The sequence below is a fragment of the Typopeltis vanoorti genome, chromosome 15 (genome assembly GCF_054136105.1).
Source record: "Typopeltis vanoorti isolate ZY-2024b chromosome 15, IOZ_Tvanoo_1.0, whole genome shotgun sequence".
NCBI classification, from domain to species: Eukaryota; Metazoa; Arthropoda; class Arachnida; order Uropygi; family Thelyphonidae; genus Typopeltis; species Typopeltis vanoorti.
Window position 1 is genome coordinate 119,268,424 of NC_143563.1, and position 21,567 is coordinate 119,289,990.

The following is a 21,567-nucleotide window of genomic DNA, read 5'->3' on the forward strand; positions in this document are numbered from 1 at the left end:
GGTTATTTTCACTCATCTTTTGTTTCTGCTATAAGGGATGCAATCTTCTTCCTCAAGATTGCATTCCTTAAAAACTCTTGAAGTTCAATATCCTTACTTCTGGATGCTGTCGTGACATCCCAGTTTATATTATCATAATTATAATCGCCCATAATAATCATCCTTTTCCTATTTGCTTGGCTAATTTGCTTATATATTTCCTCTCTTTTAGTGTTGCACGATGATCAGCATTCATTTTAGAAATTATGGGCTTTACATCCGTGTTATAAATAACTCGTTTAATTTCCCGACGTTTCGATCTTCATATTAAGATCATCATCTGGAGTATATACAAATATACAAGGACAAGCTGAGTTACATTGCACACAGTAAGCTAAAGAAACAATGTTTTTTTTTATATAATTAAACCTGTGGTGAATTCATCACTAAAAACACACATAACAACCACAGTAATGACTATTTAATTCGTAAATATTTCATCCGAAGTATCTTGGGACATCATCAGTACAATAGTTCAAACAATACTAGGAATAACATACAGTTAGGGTGCATGATTACAATTTTTTTCAGTTATATTTAATTTACTTCTACATACAAAATTGTGTATGTAAAAGTATTTAGTGTTTTCTTCAGTGTTTAGTGTTTTTATCTTTTCTTTTATAATGTCACCTGATGAAGGCTTATAAACCGAAACTAGTCGTCTTTTACTATTAAACCCCTTTTTTTACCTAACTTTCGGTTTAAAGTCATTCAACTCATTTTACAATATGTATTTCAACTGAGTCAATGAATCATCATACATCTATAGCCTTAATGACGAGGCTTCTATTTCTAATACTAAAAGAAACTTCAGGAAAACACTAAGGAGGATAGGACTAAGTATCAACAGGTTAGTCTTTCTAAAACGTTGCAAATTCCACACTGTCTTTCCTAAATTTATTTCCTTTAAAGAGAACATAACAACAGAACGTGCGAGGAGAGTCTATCATAAAGCTAAATTAGACCTACTGGCTGAAAGAATCTCCGATACAAAACATACTCTCTCTTTTCTGTTCACCAAAAAAAGAACTTTAGCTCAAATACTAGAAGAATCTTTAGATAATGAGAGTTGGCATAGCTTTAATATGAACTGTGAATCTCAAGCAGCCCAAATATAATATGATAACAAAGTAAATCTTATCAGAAAATTTGAAACATTAAAAAGAGTACAAAATAATAGGAACTTCTCAAAACCCCACATCAACTTTGACAAAGGCGTAATTAACAAATCTTCTCACATACTTTCAGATGAAGAAAAAAGCATCCTTAGTAGAGGTCTAAATTTTATTCCTTCTCCAAAATTTATCCCAAAAGACTCACTCCTTACCAAAATAGAAAAAGCTACTTCATTCCTCCCTTCACAAGATGCAAAACTTCTGCGTATTGAATCCATCTTTATTATCAATAATGCAAAACCACCGGCAGATAACATTACTTCGACAGAACGCAAAGTAATTAAGAGTTTAAAAAAATAACAGAGATATAATTATTCTTCCCGCAGACAAAGGCAATGCAACAGTTATCCTCAACTCTGAAGATTACCAAAATAAGATGCTTGAATTACTACAAAGTGATACCTACTCAATACTTGAGAGAGATCCAACTCGAGAACTTCAAAATCGTACCAACAACTTATTAAAAACTACCACTGAACTGTCTCGAAACGTTCGCCTATCTCTATGCTCTCTCCATCCTCTTATTCTGTGCATTTATGGAGTTCCAAAAATCCATAAGGAAAACATCCCACTATGTCCCATAGTGGAAGGTATTGATTCTCCAATGTACAAACTCTCTAAACATCTTGCAAAATACCTCAAATGTTTTTCAGGCAAGTCCTCAACCTTTATCAATAACACAGCGGACTTTGTTTCATACATTAAGGATGTTACAGTTAATGAAGATGAAATCATGGCTAGCTTTGACATAATTTCCTTGTTCACTAATATCCCAATAGATGAAGTCATAACATTATTCAAAGACAAGTTATCCAAAAAAATGTTGGCCTTGCTTACTCATACATATATATATATATATATATATATATATATATATATATTATTATTTTTTTTTTAATATATTTTTTTTTCAGTTATATTTAATTTACTTCTATAACACGTTACTGCATGCATATTGAGATTCCATTGTAATTATGTGCCCTAACTGTATGTTATTCCTAGTATTGTTTGAACTACTGTACTGATGATGGCCCCAGATACTTGGGATGAAATATTTACCAAGTAAATAGTCATTACTGTGGTTATTATATGTGTTTTTAGTGAAAGAAACAATGATTTGATCACCGGTTATTCTACTGGCATGACCTCTAGTGAAAAAAAAAATTAATTAATTATTTAGAAACTACATCAAAGCTAAATTCTATTAAAGATAACATGAGAAAAACATTCTTTCTTATAGATAGTCTTCTTTCAGTAACAATGATGTCCTATTTTTAACATTACAATTGTTATTTTAGATTTAGGATTCTGGATTATCTACAGTCCTGTTTATAGTTAACTCTTAGAGAGAAAGGTTCCGTGGGTAGAATATGTGCCTTCCATATGCTTGGGATTTTTAGACCATCATTATTTTTCAGATTGGGATGGTTGATAAGAATCTCACAGGCTTCCTTAAATTTGCATTCATACCATGTTTTGGTGTGATGTAAACAACTGGTGCTTTTCCAGTCAATTCTATGTAAAGTGTTCAGGGCATGATCAGAAAGGCAAGCTTCACCATAGTTATTATATTTAATGTGTTGTTTATGTTCCTTTTATCTGATAGGAATTGTGCGTCCTGTTCCCCCTATATATGGTATATTACAGGTGCAATAAATACGGTATATTCCAGGGTGAGCCAGCGGAGGGAGTGGATCTTTGGATGAGTTGAGTTCATTTATTCATTCATTCATCTTCAACGCCAAACTTTCCTAACAGTTGTGGGGCCAGCAGCTGCAAGAGGAACTTCCAGTGGTCACAATCCTCTGCCACCATGCTCAGGTGTTCTGGTGGAACTCCCAAACATGTCCACCCAAGGTTTTGGATATAATCGATCCAGCGAGTCCTTGGCCTTCCACGTGGCCTCCCACCCTCTGGCTTGGCAAAGAGGGCCTGCTGGGGGAGCCTCATCCTCTCTTGCGGCATTCTGACCAGGTGCTCATACCAATGTAACTGTGATCTCTCAACACGGAGAAGCAACGGTTGAGTATTGAGGGTTTCCCGAATTGCATAGCTTCTGACTCTGTCGAGTCTTGTCAACCCCACAACCCCTCGAAGGAACCTCAGCCGCTTTGATTCGTGTCTGCATTCTTTCTTTCATTACCCAACTCTCATGACCATAGGTGAGGATGGGAACATAGACTGTATTGAAGACAGCCAGCTTTGCCTTCTGGCTTAACTCCCACTTCAGTACTACCGAATAGCCAAGCTTCTGCAATATTGCGCTTGCTAAGCCAATCCGAGTATCTAGCTCTTCGTCCCACTTTCCATCACTCATGAATACGGACCCAAGGTATTTAAAATTCTTCACCTGGCTCAATGGGACTCCACTCACATGTAGAGTGCACTGGGATGGTTGTCTTGAGACCACAAATGTTTCAGTTTTGGCGACATTGATCTTCATTCCGGCTTCTGCACAAACAGCTACAAACCTATCCAGGGTCCGCTGGAGGTCATCTGTGGAAGAGCTAAGCAGAACTAGGTCATCTGCAAAAAGCAGACGTCACTACATCTTCCACTTCTGACACACTCACTGCCTCGGCTGTGCCTATCAATCCAGTCCATAAATATTATGAAAAGGAGAGGTGACAGAACACACTCTTGGCAGAGGCCAACGGAGACTGTGAAAGGTTCAAACTTTGTGTTGTTTACCCTGACACAAAACTCCGGGCATTCATACAGGGACTTGATGGTAGCTAATATTTGGCCATCCACTCCATACTCCTGTACTACTTGCCAAAGCTCATCCCGAGGAACCCGGTCATATGCCTTCTGCAAGTCCACAAAACATGTGTAGACATTCTTGGCATATTCCCAAGATTTTTCAAAGTGCCTTCAGGTGAAGATTTGGTTAGTAGTCTTCTACCAGGACGAAAGCTACATTGTTCTTCCTGGAACGTTGACTCAACTATGCTCCTGCACCTTCTTCCCAAGCACCTAGAATATACTTTCCCAGGTAGGCTGAGCAGAGAGATGCCACGGTAGTTGCTGCAATCTTTCTGGTCTCCCTTCTCGAAGACTAGTATTATTATGCCTCTCTGCCATTGCTTTGGTGCTCGCCCAGATATCCAAGCAGCCTGACACACTCGAGTCAGCCAGAGAACCCCCGTCTTGATTTAAAGCTGTTAGCAATTTGGGCCGAATTTCATCATCACCAGCAGCCTTGCCCGATTTTAGCAATTTTATTGCTAAATGGACTTTTTCTGCTGTGAGATTAGTCATCGCTCTGATCTGCACCTCTTGAATGTCTACAGCTGCTTTGCCATGTGGGTTAAGAAGGCCCTCAAAGTATTCCCTCCATGTGTAAAGGATATCCTTCTCGGTTGTCAAAATTGCACCATCAGAGGCCTTAATTGTCCTTGCTGTGCACGATTTCCTCCCTCGAAGGCAGCGGATGGTCTGCCAGAATACCTTGTTTGCATTTGCATAGGATGAGTCTAATCTTTCTCCAAAGGATTCCCAAGCCTTCTGCTTTGCTGTCTTTACTGCCTCAGCAGCAGCTTTTCATGCCTCAGTGTACCAGAAACACATCTCAGGTGACCCGACCCTAAGCCATGTTAGGTAGGCCTCCTTTTTTGCCCGGACAGCTTTTTTTGGACCTCTTGGTTCCACCAAGGTGTTCTTTTCTCACTGCCCGTCACCACGCCGAGTCGCTTTCTGCCACAGCATGAGAGTGCGGAGGCAGTGACAGCAGTTCTGAACAGCTCCCACTCCTCATCAACATCTGTAGTATGCTTGGGAATCTCTTTGAACCTGGAGAAAATGTCATCTGCAAAATTCTTCCTCACAGCCTCATTTTCCAGTGCCTCCCATTTCACATGGTATAGCTGCTTAGTCCTACCAGTGTTGATGGTAGCATCTGGTTTCTGAAGCCATAGAGTGCAGACAACAAGGTAGTGGTCAGTTGACAGTTCTGCCTCTCTCCTCACACAAATGTCCAGCATTGAGTAAAATAGGTCTGCTGAGACTATAAAGAAGTCAAGCAGAGACCTTTGTCCAAGTGTATCCCTGTACCAGGTATACTTATGGACTTCTCGGTGCTGAAAGAAGGTATTCATTATGGACAAGCTGTTAGTACAGCAGAAGTCCAATAATCTCAACCCATTTGTGTTAAGGTCAGGGTCTCCGTTCCTCCCCCCCCCCCTCCACGTCTGGCCATCTGTTCCAACATGTGCATTGAAGTCACCCATTAGCAGGACTGATTCCATGTCTGCCACCCTGTCAAAATCAGCATCCACTTCCTCTAGGAAGGCAGAGTATTCTGACTTCAGATTAGGTGCATAGGCCTGCATCACAATCAAGTCGTTTTTCATCTGGAGCCTTAACACACATACCTGTCCCCCCAATGGGATCCGCTCAGGAACACAGTCTGACAACCAGGGGCTTGTAAGTATCCCCACACCCGCCTGAGCAGACATTGTCGGGTTCACATCAGAGTAGTAGAGCTTCCACCCCTCATCCAGGTCGACAGTTCCAGAGCCTCTCCTCTTGGTTGAAGAAAGCCCGACTAAATCTAGTTGGTAGCACTTGGCTTCCTCGATCGGTTCCTTCTCCTTCCCTGTCAGAGAGAAGATGTTCTAGTTGCCTAAAGCCATAATCTGGTGCCGTTGTCATTGCCATTTCCATCCTTTTGCAGAACCATTTCTTTGCACTGTCCCTAAACACCTCCCCAAACAGGTAGCGGGCCCATTGATGGAGTTTCCTCTAGCAGAGTGTGCTGAGGAGTGGTGTCTAAGGGAGATTGTAACATGAGTTGAGTAAGCTTTTTAATTTTGCAAGAGGTTTAAAGGTGGCTTTGAGGTTCTATTTTTTTTATAGTATTCTGTTTATTTTATCTGATGTCCCTTTAATGTAAGGAATGGTTATAGTTTTATTGTAGCCAGTTTATCTTTGTTTTTTTATTGAGGTCTTGTAGAGAATTTTCTTGTAGTGTTTTGGCATAACCATTTTTTAGAAAAGTATTGCTGATAACTTTAAATTCGTCTTTCAGCACATGTTCATTGGAGTAGATCTTCAAAGCCCTGTTTTTTAGAGTGTTAATGACACCTAGTTTTTGTTTTGGGTGGTGGTAGGAGTTTATGTGTATATATTGGCCAGTATGTGTCGCTTTCCAGTAAACAGTGAAGGAAAGACTGCTAGAAGGAAGACATGTGACCAGTGTATTTAGAAATGTAAGTGTGTTCTGTTTTTCAATCTCAATTGTGAACTGTTTATGTTGTTTGTTTAGGTGGCTAAGGGAAGTGTCTAGTGTCTGGCAGCCATGGGGCCAGATTGCGAAAACATCATCAACGTATCTAAGCCAGACTTTGGGTTTTAAAGGAGAGGAATCTAGAGCATGTTGCTCAAAATGTTCCATATAAAAGTTAGCAATAGGTGGGGATAATGGCGAGCCCATGGCTGTACCTTCTTTTTGTAGGTAGTAACCAGAACGTAATACATGCGCAAAGAGCACCGTGATATCTGGAGGGAATTTGTTCTGTAAAAGAAGGATTGTGTCATTGATTGGGACATTCATAAAGAGGGCAGAGACGTCAAGACTGACTAATAAATCATCTTTTTCTAATGTAAGTAATGTCTTTGATTATGTTTATGAAGTGTTGTGTGTTTCTGATGTAGGATTTCTTCACTAGGTGATAATTCGGGCTATCTATACCTTTGACTATTGGCCAGATAGGTGTGTTTTGTTTGTGTATCTTTGGTAGACCGTATATTCTCGGGGAACAAGCTTAGTGCAGAAGTAGTTTTTTGACTGTATCTTCCGGACATGTAGTAATAGATTTAAGTAGTTTTTTTTAACATAATCACAGCGCTCTTTGCACATGTATTACATTCTGGTTATTTTGTATGGCCAAACGTTTTCTACGTAGAAAAAGAAGGCACAGCCATTACTGCCCCCATTGCTAACTTTTATATGGAACATTTTGAGCAACATGCTCTAGATTCTTCTCCTTTTTCTAGATTTTTCTAGATTCCTTCTTCTCCTTGCTGCAATAAAACATGTATTCTATGGCTACCCTGCCGTGGTCCGAAACAGGCAACTTAATAAAATTTTAAGACAGACAAAGCTTTCTGTGATCAAGGGTTTAAGGTTACATATCTCAATCACTTTTACGATTATAATTTGTGGAATTTTTTACTCGAGCCGGGGGGGGGTCCCCGTTTTCCCCCTCTCCCTGCAGACACCCATGACCATATAATTTTTATTGATGTATGAAAGTTTTGAGAGTGCATAGTGCATCAGCGCTCATCTTAATTGGTCCAATGCAATTAATTGCAGGATAACTTTGAATACTTCTGCATAGAGCGGGAGAACAATCTGTTTGTTTTAAGAATTATTAGAAAACAATAATGAAGGAGAATACTATAGTTGGTTGGTATATTTGAAATACTCAAAGATTGAAATATGTGAACCATCATTTAGAAGACATGTTAGAATAGGAAATGAAAAGAAAGAAGTGTTGAGTAGAAATACTTCCATTAATGGTAAATGGAATGATATCAGCACGTAAACACAAGAAAGATATTTAATTAACCAGATGTTTCGGTCTGGAAATAGCAGACCATCTTCAGTGGCACTATAAGAACAGTTTTAAAAAAAATACAAGGTGGAATACTAACAATAGATCATTTAAAAATAGAACAAGCCGCGTGATGTTATATCACTAAGTATTAAAGGGAATATTTTTAAGCAGAGACATGATTGAAATAAAGATATTAATTAATAATATTAAATAACATAAAATTAATATGAATTAATGAGTTATCCTGATTAGACTTTCCCAGATTTTTGATATAGATATACAGCCGATTCAGGTTAGGATGATGGAGTAAGGCCTCTATGCTTTCTTTGAATAAATATTCAAATTTATAATGGGCTCTATGTAAGACGCAAGTTTTTGACCAAAGGATGTTGTAGTTAGTTTCAATCCCTTGCTGAGCCAATCTAGATTTTTCAGGTTTGTTGTGATGAATGGAGGATTGATGTTCTTGGATTCTTTTTTCAAGGGAACATCCAGTTTGTCCAAAATAGGAGAGATCACAGTTGCAGGGAATTTGATAAACTCCAGGAAGAGACATAGTTGAGCGTTTGTCTTTAGGAGAAGGAAAATGGAAAGATAATTTGTTAATAGGTGAATATGTAGCTGTTAACTCATATTTCTTCAGAATTCTTGTGATAGGTTCTGAAATCCTGGAGATGTATGGAATTGGAACTCGACATATTGAATCTTTGTTGTTTTGTGGTGGATTATAAGAATCCAGAAGATGTTGAGTACTCTTTTCGGAAAAGCCATTGAATTTCATATGTTGTTGGATAGTAGAAAGTTCTTTCTGTAGAAAATTAGAAGTAGAACAATTAGTTTTGGCTCTTCTGATTAGACATTTTATGATTCCTGTTTTTTGACAAGGATGATGGGCTGATTCTTTAAGAATATAACGACCTGTGAACGTTGGTTTCCTGTAAACTGTAGTTGTAAGAGTATTTGAAGGTGACCGGATGAGGAGAACGTCTAAAAAAGATAACTGGTTGTTTTCTTCCATTTCCATAGTAAACTTTATACGATGATGTAAGCAATTGATACTGTTTAAAAAAGAAGGTAAGGAGTCTTTGTTGTGCGGCCATACAGTAAAGATGTCATCTATATATCTTACCCAAAAGGAAGGTTGAGAGAAAATAGATGAGAAGAGGGCTTTTTCTAGATGTTCTAAATAAAAGTTGGCTAAAGCAGAGAGGACTTCCCATGCCCGTTCCTTGGCTGTAAAATTTGTTTTGACATAAGAAATATCCAGAGTGTATTACGAAATCGAATAGTTTTATAATGTCTTCTGGAAAGATGTCAGCAAGTAATTTTAAAGTCTCCTTGAGAGGTACATTTGTATATAAAGATTCTATATCAAAGCTCACCATAAGATCTGTAGGTTGCAATGAGACATTTTTCAATTTTTCTAAGAAATCTGAGGAGTTTTTTTAAAAGGAACTAGAGTTGCCTATGTGAGATTTCAATAATTTAGCTAGATATTTGGCTATACGGTAAGTAGGAGAATCAATACAATCTACTATTGGATGAAGAGGAAAGTCAATCTTATGTATTTTAGGAAGACCATAAAATCTAGGAGGTCTTGCAAAATGAGTTTTATGTCTTTCAATTGTGTCTCTATCTAAACTGATGACTTCATCTAAGAGAGAATTTAATTTCTTTGGTTGTCTGTTGGATGGATTATAATCAAGTTCTTGATATGTGGAGCAATCTCGAAGTAAAAAAGAAAGTTTTCTTCTGTAATTTGCTGAGTCCATAACTACTGTTGCTTTCCCCTTGTCAGCTTTGGTGACAGGGGATTAGTTTCAGCACGAGATTGAAACTAACCACAACATCCCTTGGTCAAACTCGCCTCTTACATAGATCGCGTTATAAATTTGAATGTTTATTCAAAGAAAGCGTAGAGGTCTTACTCCATCATCCTAACCTGAATCGGAATGACTGTATATCTATATCAAAAATCTGGGAAAGTCTAATCAGGATAACTCGTTCATCATCATCACGAACTATGGGTTCACTGCCTGTTGATGTCTGATGCCTGTTTCACTATCTTCTTCCACCTTTCTTTGTCCAGTGCATAGTGTCGCAGTTTTTGTACACCCATTCCACACCAGTCTTTTATATCATTTATCCATTCTCTGTATGGTCTACCTCTTCTGTTTAAAACATCCAAAATACCAAACATAAATGTCTTTATCTTCCGGTCCTCACTCATTCTAAAGATGTGTCCAAATAATTGCAGCTTCCGTTTTATAATCTTCTGCATTAGATTCTGTTTTGGTTGTATCTTCTGATAGAGCTCTTCATTGGTGATTTTCTGTACCCATTCTATTCTTAGAATCTTCCTGTAACAAGTTCTTTCAAATGCCAAAATTCTTTTTCTTGATTCCTTATTTATTACCCACGTTTCAGATCCGTACAGTACGCCACTGAAGATGCATGTTTCTAGTACTCTTAGTTTTGTTTGCAGACTGATCACTTTACTTTTCCAGATGTTATCCATGGCCTTCAGATTTGTTCTTCCCTTTGCAATCCTGATCTTTATTTTTCAAAATAAAAAATGATGGTACAACATGACAAAATTTCATGCCGGCTGGGGCGTCGCCCGGTTAAACAAGGCCCCCGTTGTTTTCGCCAGGGAACCAGGGCGAACAGCGAAAAGTCAGCTACTGGAACAAATATGAAAACAAACCCCAACTCAACATCACCAGAGTTAAAGATCGGTACTATCAACGTAAGAAGCCTGAATGGCAAAGAAATGGAGCTAGCTGAGGAATTAGATAAGTACCAGATCGACATAATAGGGGTGACTGAAACAAAAAAGACCAAAACTGGTGAGGTCTTTCTGAGCAATAAATACAAAATGTTATATTCAGGCAATGACAATCAAGGAAAAGAAGGAGTAGCCATAGTATTCAACACAAAATACGAGGCTAATCTTCTTGAATGGCAGTCAGTCTCAAGTAGAGTAATGTGGGCAAATATGAGAATGGGGAACTGGACAATGAGACTTATTTGTGCCTATGGTCCCACAGAATGTTCTACTAAGGTAGAAGTAGAGGAATTTTTTGAGGCTTTAGAAAAAGCAACTGACACAATGAAAAAGGAAAAGTTGGTCCTTGTTGGGGATCTAAATAGTAGAGTAGGAAATGATTGTGAGACATACAAAAATATTTTGGGAAAATTTGGAGAAAAGAGCAAAGCTAATAATAATGGCAAATACCTGTTGGATTTCTGCTCAGAACATGGACTGGTTATTACTAACACCATGTTCCAACATAAAAATGTGCACAAATTCACATGGAGAGAAGAGGCTAGGAATAAGAAAAGTCTCATTGACTATGTTATTGTTGATAGTGATGTTTTCTCCCTGGTGCAGGACACCAGAGTGTACAGAGGATTTGAAATTGGAAGTGATCACTATTTAGTCTTGAGCAGGATAAAATTGAATTTCATATTGAAAAGAATAACATGTAAGAAAGTTTTAAAGCGAATAAAAGTTGAGCAGCTCTCAGATGTGAACTGTAGACTAAAATACACAAAGATTGTTGAAAAGAAAATGAAAGAGTTTGAGAACAGGAATCAAACCTTGGAGATTCAGTGGCAAACTCTGAAGAAAACATTGATTGATTCTGCCAGAGAGGCATGTGGTGAGGTTGTCTGCAAGGATAAAAAAATCAGAACTCCCTGGTGGACACAGGAAGTTAAAGAGGCAGTGAAGGAAAAGAAGAAAGCATATCAAAAGTTCCTGGCAAATAAGTCAGCTTTTACTCTTACAGAATACAGAGACAAATGTAAGAAAGCTAAACAGTGTGTAAAACTGGCTAAACAAAAGTCATGGGAGGACTTTGGCAAGAATATAGAAAATAAATATCAAGAAGGTGGCAAAATATTCTGGAGATTGTTGAAGAAGCTTAGGAATGGAGGAAAGTGTGCTGTAAAAGGAATTAGAGATGATAAAGGTGAAATGAAAACAGGAGAAAAAAAGATATCCTTGAAGTATGGAGTAATTACTTTGAAAAACTGCTAAATGAAACAAGCAGTGATGACAGCACAGTGGTAAAAAACACTGACCAGGCATGCAGTCAGGAATACATATCCATACTTGAAGTAGAAAAAGCCATCAAAGGCTTGAAATGTGGAAAGGCAGCAGGAGTAGATGATATTCGACCAGAAATGCTGAAGTATGGTGGTATAAGAGTCTTACAGTGGCTGCACTGCATAGTTCAGAAAGCCTGGACAGAGGGACGAATTCCCGATGATTGGAGTAAAGCTCTCATAGTACCCATATATAAAAAGGGAAATAAGACTGAATGTGAGAATTACAGAGGTATTTCCCTACTGAGTGTTCCTGGCAAGATCTATGCAAGTATACTTGAGAAACGGTTGAGAAGAATTGTGGAAGAAAAGCTTGGTGAAGAACAAGCTGGATTCAGGCCAAATAGAGGCTGTCAGGATCAGATCTTCACTTTACGACAAATAGTCGAGAAAGCATGGGAATATAACAAAGATCTGTATTTAAGTTTTGTCGATTTGGAAAAGGCATATGACAAGGTGCCAAGAGAGAAGCTATTCAATACGCTGCAGTTATATGGTGTCAATGGGGCATTATATCAAGCAATACTTAGTCTTTATTTGAGTTGTGAGTCAGCAGTTAGAATTGAAGGAAGTTCAGGAAGATGGTTTAATGTTAAATCTGGTGTGAGACAAGGATGTACATTATCCCCTCTGTTATTCATTATCTATATGGATCACATTATGAAGGAATGTGGTATTAAACCTGATATCAAAATTGGAGATGTTAATGTCAGCTCTTTGCTTTATGCAGATGATGTTATACTTCTAAATAAATCCGCTACAAGTCTGCAAGATTCTCTGACTAAATTGAATAGCTGTTGTAATAGATATGGTATGAAAGTCAGCAATAAAAAGACAAAGACAATGAAAATAGGCAGAATCATTGAAAATGTCAACTGTGTTGTGAATGGAGAACCTGTGGAACAAGTAAAACATTTCAGCTACTTAGGCACAATTTTTACTGAAGATGGTAAACTAAATATAGAAATAGACAACAGAATCAGCAAAGCTGGTATCGTGGGAAGTCAATTGAATAAATTCATATGGAAAAAGAGAGAAATTAGTCGGAACACTAAATTAGCTGTATACAAGACTGTGTTCAAACCAATTTTAACTTATGGATCTGAGAGCTGGGTCAGAAGTAAAACACTTGACCAAAGACTAGAGACCGCAGATATGAGAGTCCTGAGAAAGATTAGAGGCGTGAACAGATGGCATCAATGGCAATATCATATTAAAAATGAGGATATTAGGAAAGAACTTGACATTGTCAGCATCCAGGAATGCATTAGCAGAGCTAATCTCAGATGGTATGGTCACTTAAATAGAATGGGAGAGGAAAGATTAGCAAAACAAGTGTTCTCTGCCAGGTTGGCAGGAAAACGACCCAGAGGAAGACCAAGATATAGGTGGATTGATACGGTACAAAGTGCCTTAGATGATAGAAATATAAGATCTGATAATGTTGGAGTCTTGACAAGTAACAGACTGATTTGGAGGAAAATTGTAGATAGGCAGTTAGTAATGATGTAATTTTTTCATGTAGTACTGTCATATCCTGTACACCCCTTGAGGGTACATGGCAGGAATTTGATGATGATGATGATGATGATCTTTATTTTTTTTTTACAGTCCCAGTCATATCTCAGTTTACTTCCCAAATATGTGAATTGTTCTACATTTTCTATATCAGTTCCATCCACTTGTATCTTTTGTTTCATGTTCTCACCAAATACCTTTGTCTTTGTTTTTTCCAAGTTCATAACAAGTCCAAATCTCTTCCCTTCCTCATTTAACGGTTTCAGTGTTTTTTGTAGTTCTCTTTCGTTTTCTTCAATAATAACAATGTCATCTGCAAATCTCAGATTGTTAATTCTCATTCCGTGTACAGATATTCCTTTGGCATCTTCCTTCAATTTGTCCATTGCTCTTTCTAAATGTGCAATGAAAATGCTTGGTGATATTGGATCTCCCTGTCTAGTACCTCTGCTTGTTTTAAACCATTTCCCCAAATCACCACCTATTCTAACTGCTGCAACTGCATTCTGATAAACATCTTTTAATAAAGCTATTAGTTTTTTATCAATTCCATAGGATTCCAGAACTGCTAATGTCACTTTCTGGTCAATACTGTCAAATGCTTTCTGAAAATCAACAAAGCATATATATGTTTTTGTTTTTTTCTCCTAGCTTTCTCTGCTATTAACCTCATTGTCAAAATCTGTTGAATTGTAGTTCTATCCTTCCTAAATCGTGCTTGCTCGTCTGCAAGGTATGTTTCCAATTGTGTTCTCAATCTTTCTGTCAATATGATCATCATTACTTTACGAAGGTGACTTATCAAGGCAATTGTTCTATAATTTTTACATTCTAGCTTATTTCCTTTCTTGTATAATGTTACTAATATTGATCTCATCCACTCCTCTGTCATTTTCCCTTCTTTCCATACTATATTACATAGTTGGTGCATTTCTGTAACCATACTTTCACCACCATATTTAATCATTTCTCCAGTAATGTTATCGTTACCAAGAATTGTTGTGTTTTAGCCGTCTTATTGCTTTTTCTACCTCTCCTCTTAAAATGTCCATATCATGGTGGTGATATCTGCTTCAATTCTTCAGTCTGTTACCCAATGCTATCTGAATCTAGTTTTTCTTCAATACTTTGCCTTTTTCATCTTTAATTGTGGTCTGTTTTGGTTGCCACTTTCTATTAATGGTTCTGATTATTTTGTATACCTCCCTTGTTTTATGCTCTCCAAAGTACTGTTCTATATTGCTGCATTGGGCTTCTAACAATTTCATCTTATCCAGTCTGACTGCTTTTTTCACCTCATTATACTTTCTTTTTGCTTTTCTATTTGTTCTGATGTATCCCTTCTTATCTTCATCATTCTTTTCTCCTGTACTAACTTCAGTGTTTCTTGTGTAATCCATTTCTTCTTGATCTTCTCTTCTTCTGGTACTGTTTCTTCAACTGCATCTTCTATCACCTTCATTACTTTTTTCACTCTTAAGGTCGAGTTTTTTTCTTTCTCCACACTTTTAAGTTTCTTTTCTAACACTGTTCTGTACCTTCTTTCTATTTCGGCTTCACTTATTCGTGATGTATCTCTTCTATTCTGATGTTGGGGTTTATATTTCTTTTTTAATTTCAACTTGATGTTTGCAATCACTAAACTATGGTCTGAGTCTATATCCACTCCTTGAAAAGTTCGACATTGCTGTACTGATGTTATCCATCTTCTTTTAATCATAATCATATCAATCATATTAATTCATTAATTCATATTAATTTTATGTTATTTAATATTATTAATTAATATCTTTATTTCAATCATATCTCTGCTTAAAAAATATTCCCTTTAATACCTAGTGATATAACATCACGCGGCTTGTTCTATTTTTAAATGATCTGTTATTAGTATTACCTTGTATTTTTTAAAACTGTTCTTGTAGTTACTAAAGTATAAAGAGCTAATAAGCTTCATTTCGGCAATGAAAACATTACTTAAATTAAGGGGATATTGAATCCCACATAGTTTTAAAACCGAATAAGAAACTCAAAGATTGGAATCAGAGAGTTTCTTGCCGAATATAGTAAACTATAAAGTATCGGCGGACACTAGCGTTAGCCAATGCAAGTGATCCTAGTACATAGTACATTACTGGGCAACTCGTTGCAAAGGTGGAGGAAGAAGTTCAGATCGCTATTCTTAGGTATTTTCCATAATGTAAAAACACATTTCTTAGGAAATGTATGCTGTTATTACATTATGGAGGGAGGTCACTACCCAGACCGGTTTCAGCCTTTTTTGAGGCTTCATCAGTGAGCAGCTAGACCTAATACCAAAGTGTATAGCGAAAAGAACTTATGTACTTTGCGAACGAGTTTTCCAAACAGGTGCAACAGAAACTCTCTGATTCCAATCTTTGAGTTTCTTATTCAGTTTTAAAACTATGTGGGATTCAATATCCCCTTAATTTAAGTAATGTTTTCATTGCCGAAATGAAGCTTATTAGCTCTTTATACTTTAGTAACTTAATGGTTGCACCTGTTTGGAAAACTCATTCGCAAAGTACATAAGTTCTTTTCGCTATACACTTTGGTATTAGGTCTAGCTGCTCACTGATGAAGCCTCAAAAAAGGCTGAAACCGGTCTGGGTAGTGACCTCCCTCCATAATGTAATAACAGCATACATTTCCTAAGAAATGTGTTTTTACATTATGGAAAATACCTAAGAATAGCGATCTGAACTTCTTCCTCCACCTTTGCAACGAGTTGCCCAGTAATGTACTATGTACTAGGATCACTTGCATTGGCTAACGCTAGTGTCCGCCGATACTTTATAGTTTACTATATTCGGCAAGAAACTCTCTGATTCCAATCTTTGAGTTTCTTATTCGGTTTTAAAACTATGTGGGATTCAATATCCCCTTAATTTAAGTAATGTTCTTGTAGTGCCACTGAAGATGGTCTGCTATTTCCAGACCGAAATATTTGGTTAATTAAATATCTTTCTTGTGTTTACGTGCTTATGTTATTCAGTCTTTATGTCACAAGTATCCTTAAAACATCTAATGGTAAACGAATTATTAATAATTAATATTTGTGTTATGTGTCCTATAAGTTGCTGGGTAGAGTGAATAGCATGATCCTATAGTCTAAAAGAAACATATTATTTAACATATTAAAAGAAAGACAAATAACAAATAATATCCTAAAAGCTGTCACAAGTATATATTAAAATAATCAAATACAAATAAGATTAAATCATGAGCTATCATATACAAGAGAGATAAACCAAGGGGTCCGACAGGGATGTCCCCTCTCAGCAACTCTTTTAAATATCTACTTAAATGAAATAATAATAAAATGGAGTAAAAATTTACATCAAGGAATTAAACTTTAACCTACAGTTAACTTAAACACTCTCCTCTTTGCAGACGACCAAATAATAATTACAAATTCTGAAGATAACTTACAGAAAGCTATTTTAAATCTAAATGAGATATCCAAAGATTATGGTATGATAATATCAACGGAAAAATCAAAAACTATGGCCTTTAAAGGACAAGATCCAGCAAGAACTAAAATAGTATTAGATAACAAGATCTTAGAACAGGTGAATTCATTTAACTACCTAGGATGTATGATCACTTATGAAAATGAAAAAGATATAAACATAAAAATTGCAAAATATTTAAAAATAACAGGAGTAATTAACTCTATATTTAAACCAACCCTAGTTCAAAAACAAACCAGGCTAAAAGTATACAATACATTAGCCCTACCGGTCTTAATGTATGCAAGCGAAATCTGGACAATAAAACAAAAAGACAAACAAAGATTAACAACAGCAGAAATGAAGTTTATGAGAAAAACTGCAAAGTATACCCTATTTGATCACAAAAGAAACGAAGATATTATGAAAGAATTAAACCAAGAACCAGTAATTGAAAAAATTAAAAAATATAAACATAGATGGATGGAACACGTTCAAAGAATGAAAACAGAAAGATTACCAAAACAAGCCTTAAAGTACAAGCCATCAGGAAAAAGAAAACCAGGACGTCCTCTTAAACGATGACTTCTAAGGCCGGAACAGGCCATACTAGGCCTAAATCCTTGATACATATGATGATGATGATATAAAAGTCTAGACATGAATAAGTGAATTTATGATGGCATAATTAAAAAAAAACTTACGAGGAGACAGAGAATGGCAGGAATAAATATCGTTTGATGGAGCAGCAAATCATCTTGTAAAATTTGTTGCCCATGTTATGTGTATTTCTCTGGTTTGTGTATATATCGCTCTGTTTTCCAAGAAATTTGTTTTGTTTACTGAGACTCAGTATACATAACATCCAATCATTATCGGAATTATCCACACTTTTGAGAATCCTACATTCATCAGTTTTTTTTGTTTTTTTTTAGTATTAGTGGTTCTTCTGTCTTATCAGTCTCACATATGCTGTAGATCAACAACAACTTATAATACACAGAATATTCATTTTTATTCAGGAATAGATATTTTTTTACTGTCTTATGTTTCCGAAGACTAGAATTAAAATGTCTCTATACCATTAAAAAACTTTGCAACCTAACGTCCACTTTCAAATTTTCAGTTCCAGAAAACATGTGTAACAGCTGTTTGTAATACAGCCATCGGATACAGTAAGTGCTCAACTCATGACAAGTGACAACATTGGTTGACACAATAACCAATCAAAGCCACTAAGTGCTGGATGAGCTCAAAATGTTAGCTCACCCAGTCTTGCCTTCTCAGTGGTTTAAAAATACTAAAACGCTAAGAATTTGACCCGCATCTTTTCGAAGGGCTCTAAGGTGTATGCATTTTGAAAGCACACCCAGGCTATTAACACGAATGTGATGCAATGTTTACTTGTCGAAACGGGCCTCCTTCATGAAGCACTAATGCTTCATTACCCTCGTGAAGAGGATAATGAAGCATTAGTATATTGTGTTCAATTTTAGGTCTGCAAACAATTGGGGGAGTCTTTAACATTAATAAATGCAAAAATATAATATTGGTGATACTGATATTTCATGGATGAGCATCACACACCTAGCACACCTGGAATACTTGCCCCTGATATATATATATATATATATATATATATGGATACTTATGGGGGCCAGCATAGTTTCTTGAAGGGTAGGGCTTGCCTTAGTGATTTGTTTGCTTTTTTTTTTATAATAAAATAACAGTTGTGTTTGAAAGAAATGCCTACTAAGTGATACTATACAACTTTGCAGAGACAGGGGATTCCACATGGAATGATGCTGGTGTGTAAATTGGAGCAAATGGAGTTGCATATGAATCTGGTCATATGGATTAGAGGGTGGCTGATGGACTGATATCAAAGAGTTGTTAATAGAGAAATTGAGACAACAAGAAGGAAGGTAACTAGTGGAGTACCATAGGGCTCAGTACTTGGTCCTCTGCTGTTTGATTTATACACTAGTGATAAAGGAAATGATTTGATGGGAAATAATCAGTTGCTTGCTGATGATTCAAAGTTGGGAAGAGTGATAGTTAATAATGATGATGATGTAGTGATTCTGCAGGCTGCCAGTTTAATGTGGTCAAACACAAGCTGATGCACTTTGGGAAGAAGAGTTCATAAGCAGCATACTATATTGTGTTAGAATTGAACTGCAGGAAAATGATGAGCCAGATATTGGGGGGGGGGGAGTGATTGTAGACAGAGAGTTGAAATTTAGAGGTCATATTACGAAGGTGGCCAAAAGAGCACATCAGATTACATTAGTATCGAATAACATACTGACAAGCAGGAATAGAGAGGGGGGAGAGGTTATTATAGGGCTTTAATAAGGTCAAATCTGGACTATTGTGCATAGATCTGATCACCTGGATTCTGTAGGGATGAAGAAGTCGAAAGGATCTAGAGATGAATATGAAGATTGTGACAGACCTATGGAATGCTCCTGGTGAGAACAGCTTGAGGATCTGTGGGCTTCAAAAACTAGCTGATAGGTGCATAAGAGGGGACATAGGAGAAGCTTATAAGTTATTAAAATGGTTTTATAATATTGATACTGATAATGCCAGGAAGGGAGAGAACAAGAATATGGTTATCAAAGGTGTTAGGACTAGGTTTTTTGTTTGGAGGGTCATGAATGGATGGAATGGTTTACCAGAGGTGGTTGTGAATGCGTCATCAGTGAATGAGTTCAAAGAGAGAGGTATATTATGTATTGTGTGAATGATGAGTTTCCCGTGATGAATCTTCTGACTCCATAGAAATACCCATATAATATTAATAAAGTTTTGTTATATATAACACACACAAAATAATCCCTGAATTGTACAGCTGTGTTGGAAGATCAATTTGTCAGTTAGATAATTGAAGGTTTGGCTAATTAATTCAAGGGTTGGTTACTTGAAGATTGAGAGATTAGTATATTCATGGTTATGTAAATCCATGAAAAGATTTTGTCTATTGTACAATTAGTACTGCGAGAGGGTTAAGGGTAGATAGTCCAAGAATCCCGCTCTTGAGACTGAACATGATTTTTTTTTTTTTAGGTGCCAATAAGTGGGTTGGTTGTCTCATGTTGGACAACCAAATGTATTTCACTCCTGAAGATATTCACAAAAAACATCTACACTCACAGTGGAATTCAAACAAAATTATTGGTTGCAGACTGTATGCTGTCCACTTCGTTAACCATACTGGCAGAAAGAAATACAAAAGGAATATGTGTGAATAAGAAATATACACTCAACATTCTCTAAGTTAGATTCTTATTGTGGGTGAAGAAGGCAAGGGGAAATCACTACACTATTATGATTCTTTCTTTTAAGGTTACACGGTGATCAGCATTCATATTTATAAATTTAGGGACACAAAAACACACGTGTCGAACAGATTATTTTATTAATTACTAATAAAATAAAACTTGACGTTTCGACCCCTGTATGTATCGAGGTCATCATCAGAAGGATACAAGTGTATAAGGAACCAAGCTACATGCTCTAGCCCTGTATACTGGTAAACTAAATATACGTAGTTAATTAATCCTTTTTCAAATACAACATTAAAACCGCCTTTAAACCCCCAAACAAGTTAAGACACCTACTCAGTTCTTCTAAAGATCCTCTTCCACACCTAGCCCACCCAGGGGTATACAAAATACAATGCACATGTAACATACCATACATAGGGGAAACAGGGCAAACTATCCCAATCAGACAAGACAAACACAAACGACACATTAATACCTCCATTTTGGGAAAACCGGCCTTTCTGACCACGCACTCCAAACATACCACAGAATTGATTGGAAAAATACCAAGTCCCTACACCGCACCAAAACCTGGTTTGAGAGAAAATTTAAAGAGTCATGTGAAATGCTCAAACACAACCCAAATCTCAACAAAAATGATGGCCTAACCATTTCAAGAATGTGGAGGACTCATCTACAACCAGTATAACAAAAAAAACTAGCCATAGAAAAATCCCACTACAAGAAGATAACCTGGTGAAGTGTTTGTAACATTCAACAGCAACTGAAAGAAATATTATAACAATCAGAACTGTACAAATCCAGAAGAATATTAATACATGAGGACTTTAGCAGTTTATTGTAGTTGTATTTATATTTTTTATTTAATTTTTTTTTAAATTTTTATTTTATTTATTTATTTATTTATTATTATTATTATTATTATTATTTTATTTTTTATTTTATTTTATTTTGTTTATTTATTTTATTTTATTATATATATATTTTTTATCACTAGAGGTCAGGCTAGGAAAAAGGATTAATTAACTATGTAGATTTAGTTTACCAGTATACAGGGCTAGAGCATGTAGCTTGGTTCCTTATACACTTGATGACCTCGATACAGGGGTTGAAACGTCAAGTTTTATTTTATTAGTAATTAATAAAATAATCTGTTCAACACGTGTGTTTTTGTGTCCCTAAATTTATAAATATGAACACAACACTATTAATTTCCAAATAAAATAGCACATGGAAGTATGCCCACAAATGATATGTGAACTGGCAACTATGGGGTAGGACGGACCTTAATATGATGGTAGGAGATGACAGGAATCCGATTGATATATATGTGATATATGAATACTTATAGGGGCAGCATAGTTTCTTGAAGGGTAGGTCTTGCTTTAGTAATTTGTTT

The 21,567-nt window shown here is 36.4% G+C and overlaps 1 protein-coding gene across 3 annotated transcripts in view; it reads left to right on the forward strand.

Moving 5' to 3' along the window:
• Ucp4A (Uncoupling protein 4A) overlaps positions 1 to 21,567 on the forward strand; it is a 224,870-nt gene that overhangs the window by 41,447 nt on the left and 161,856 nt on the right. The window lies entirely within an intron of this gene.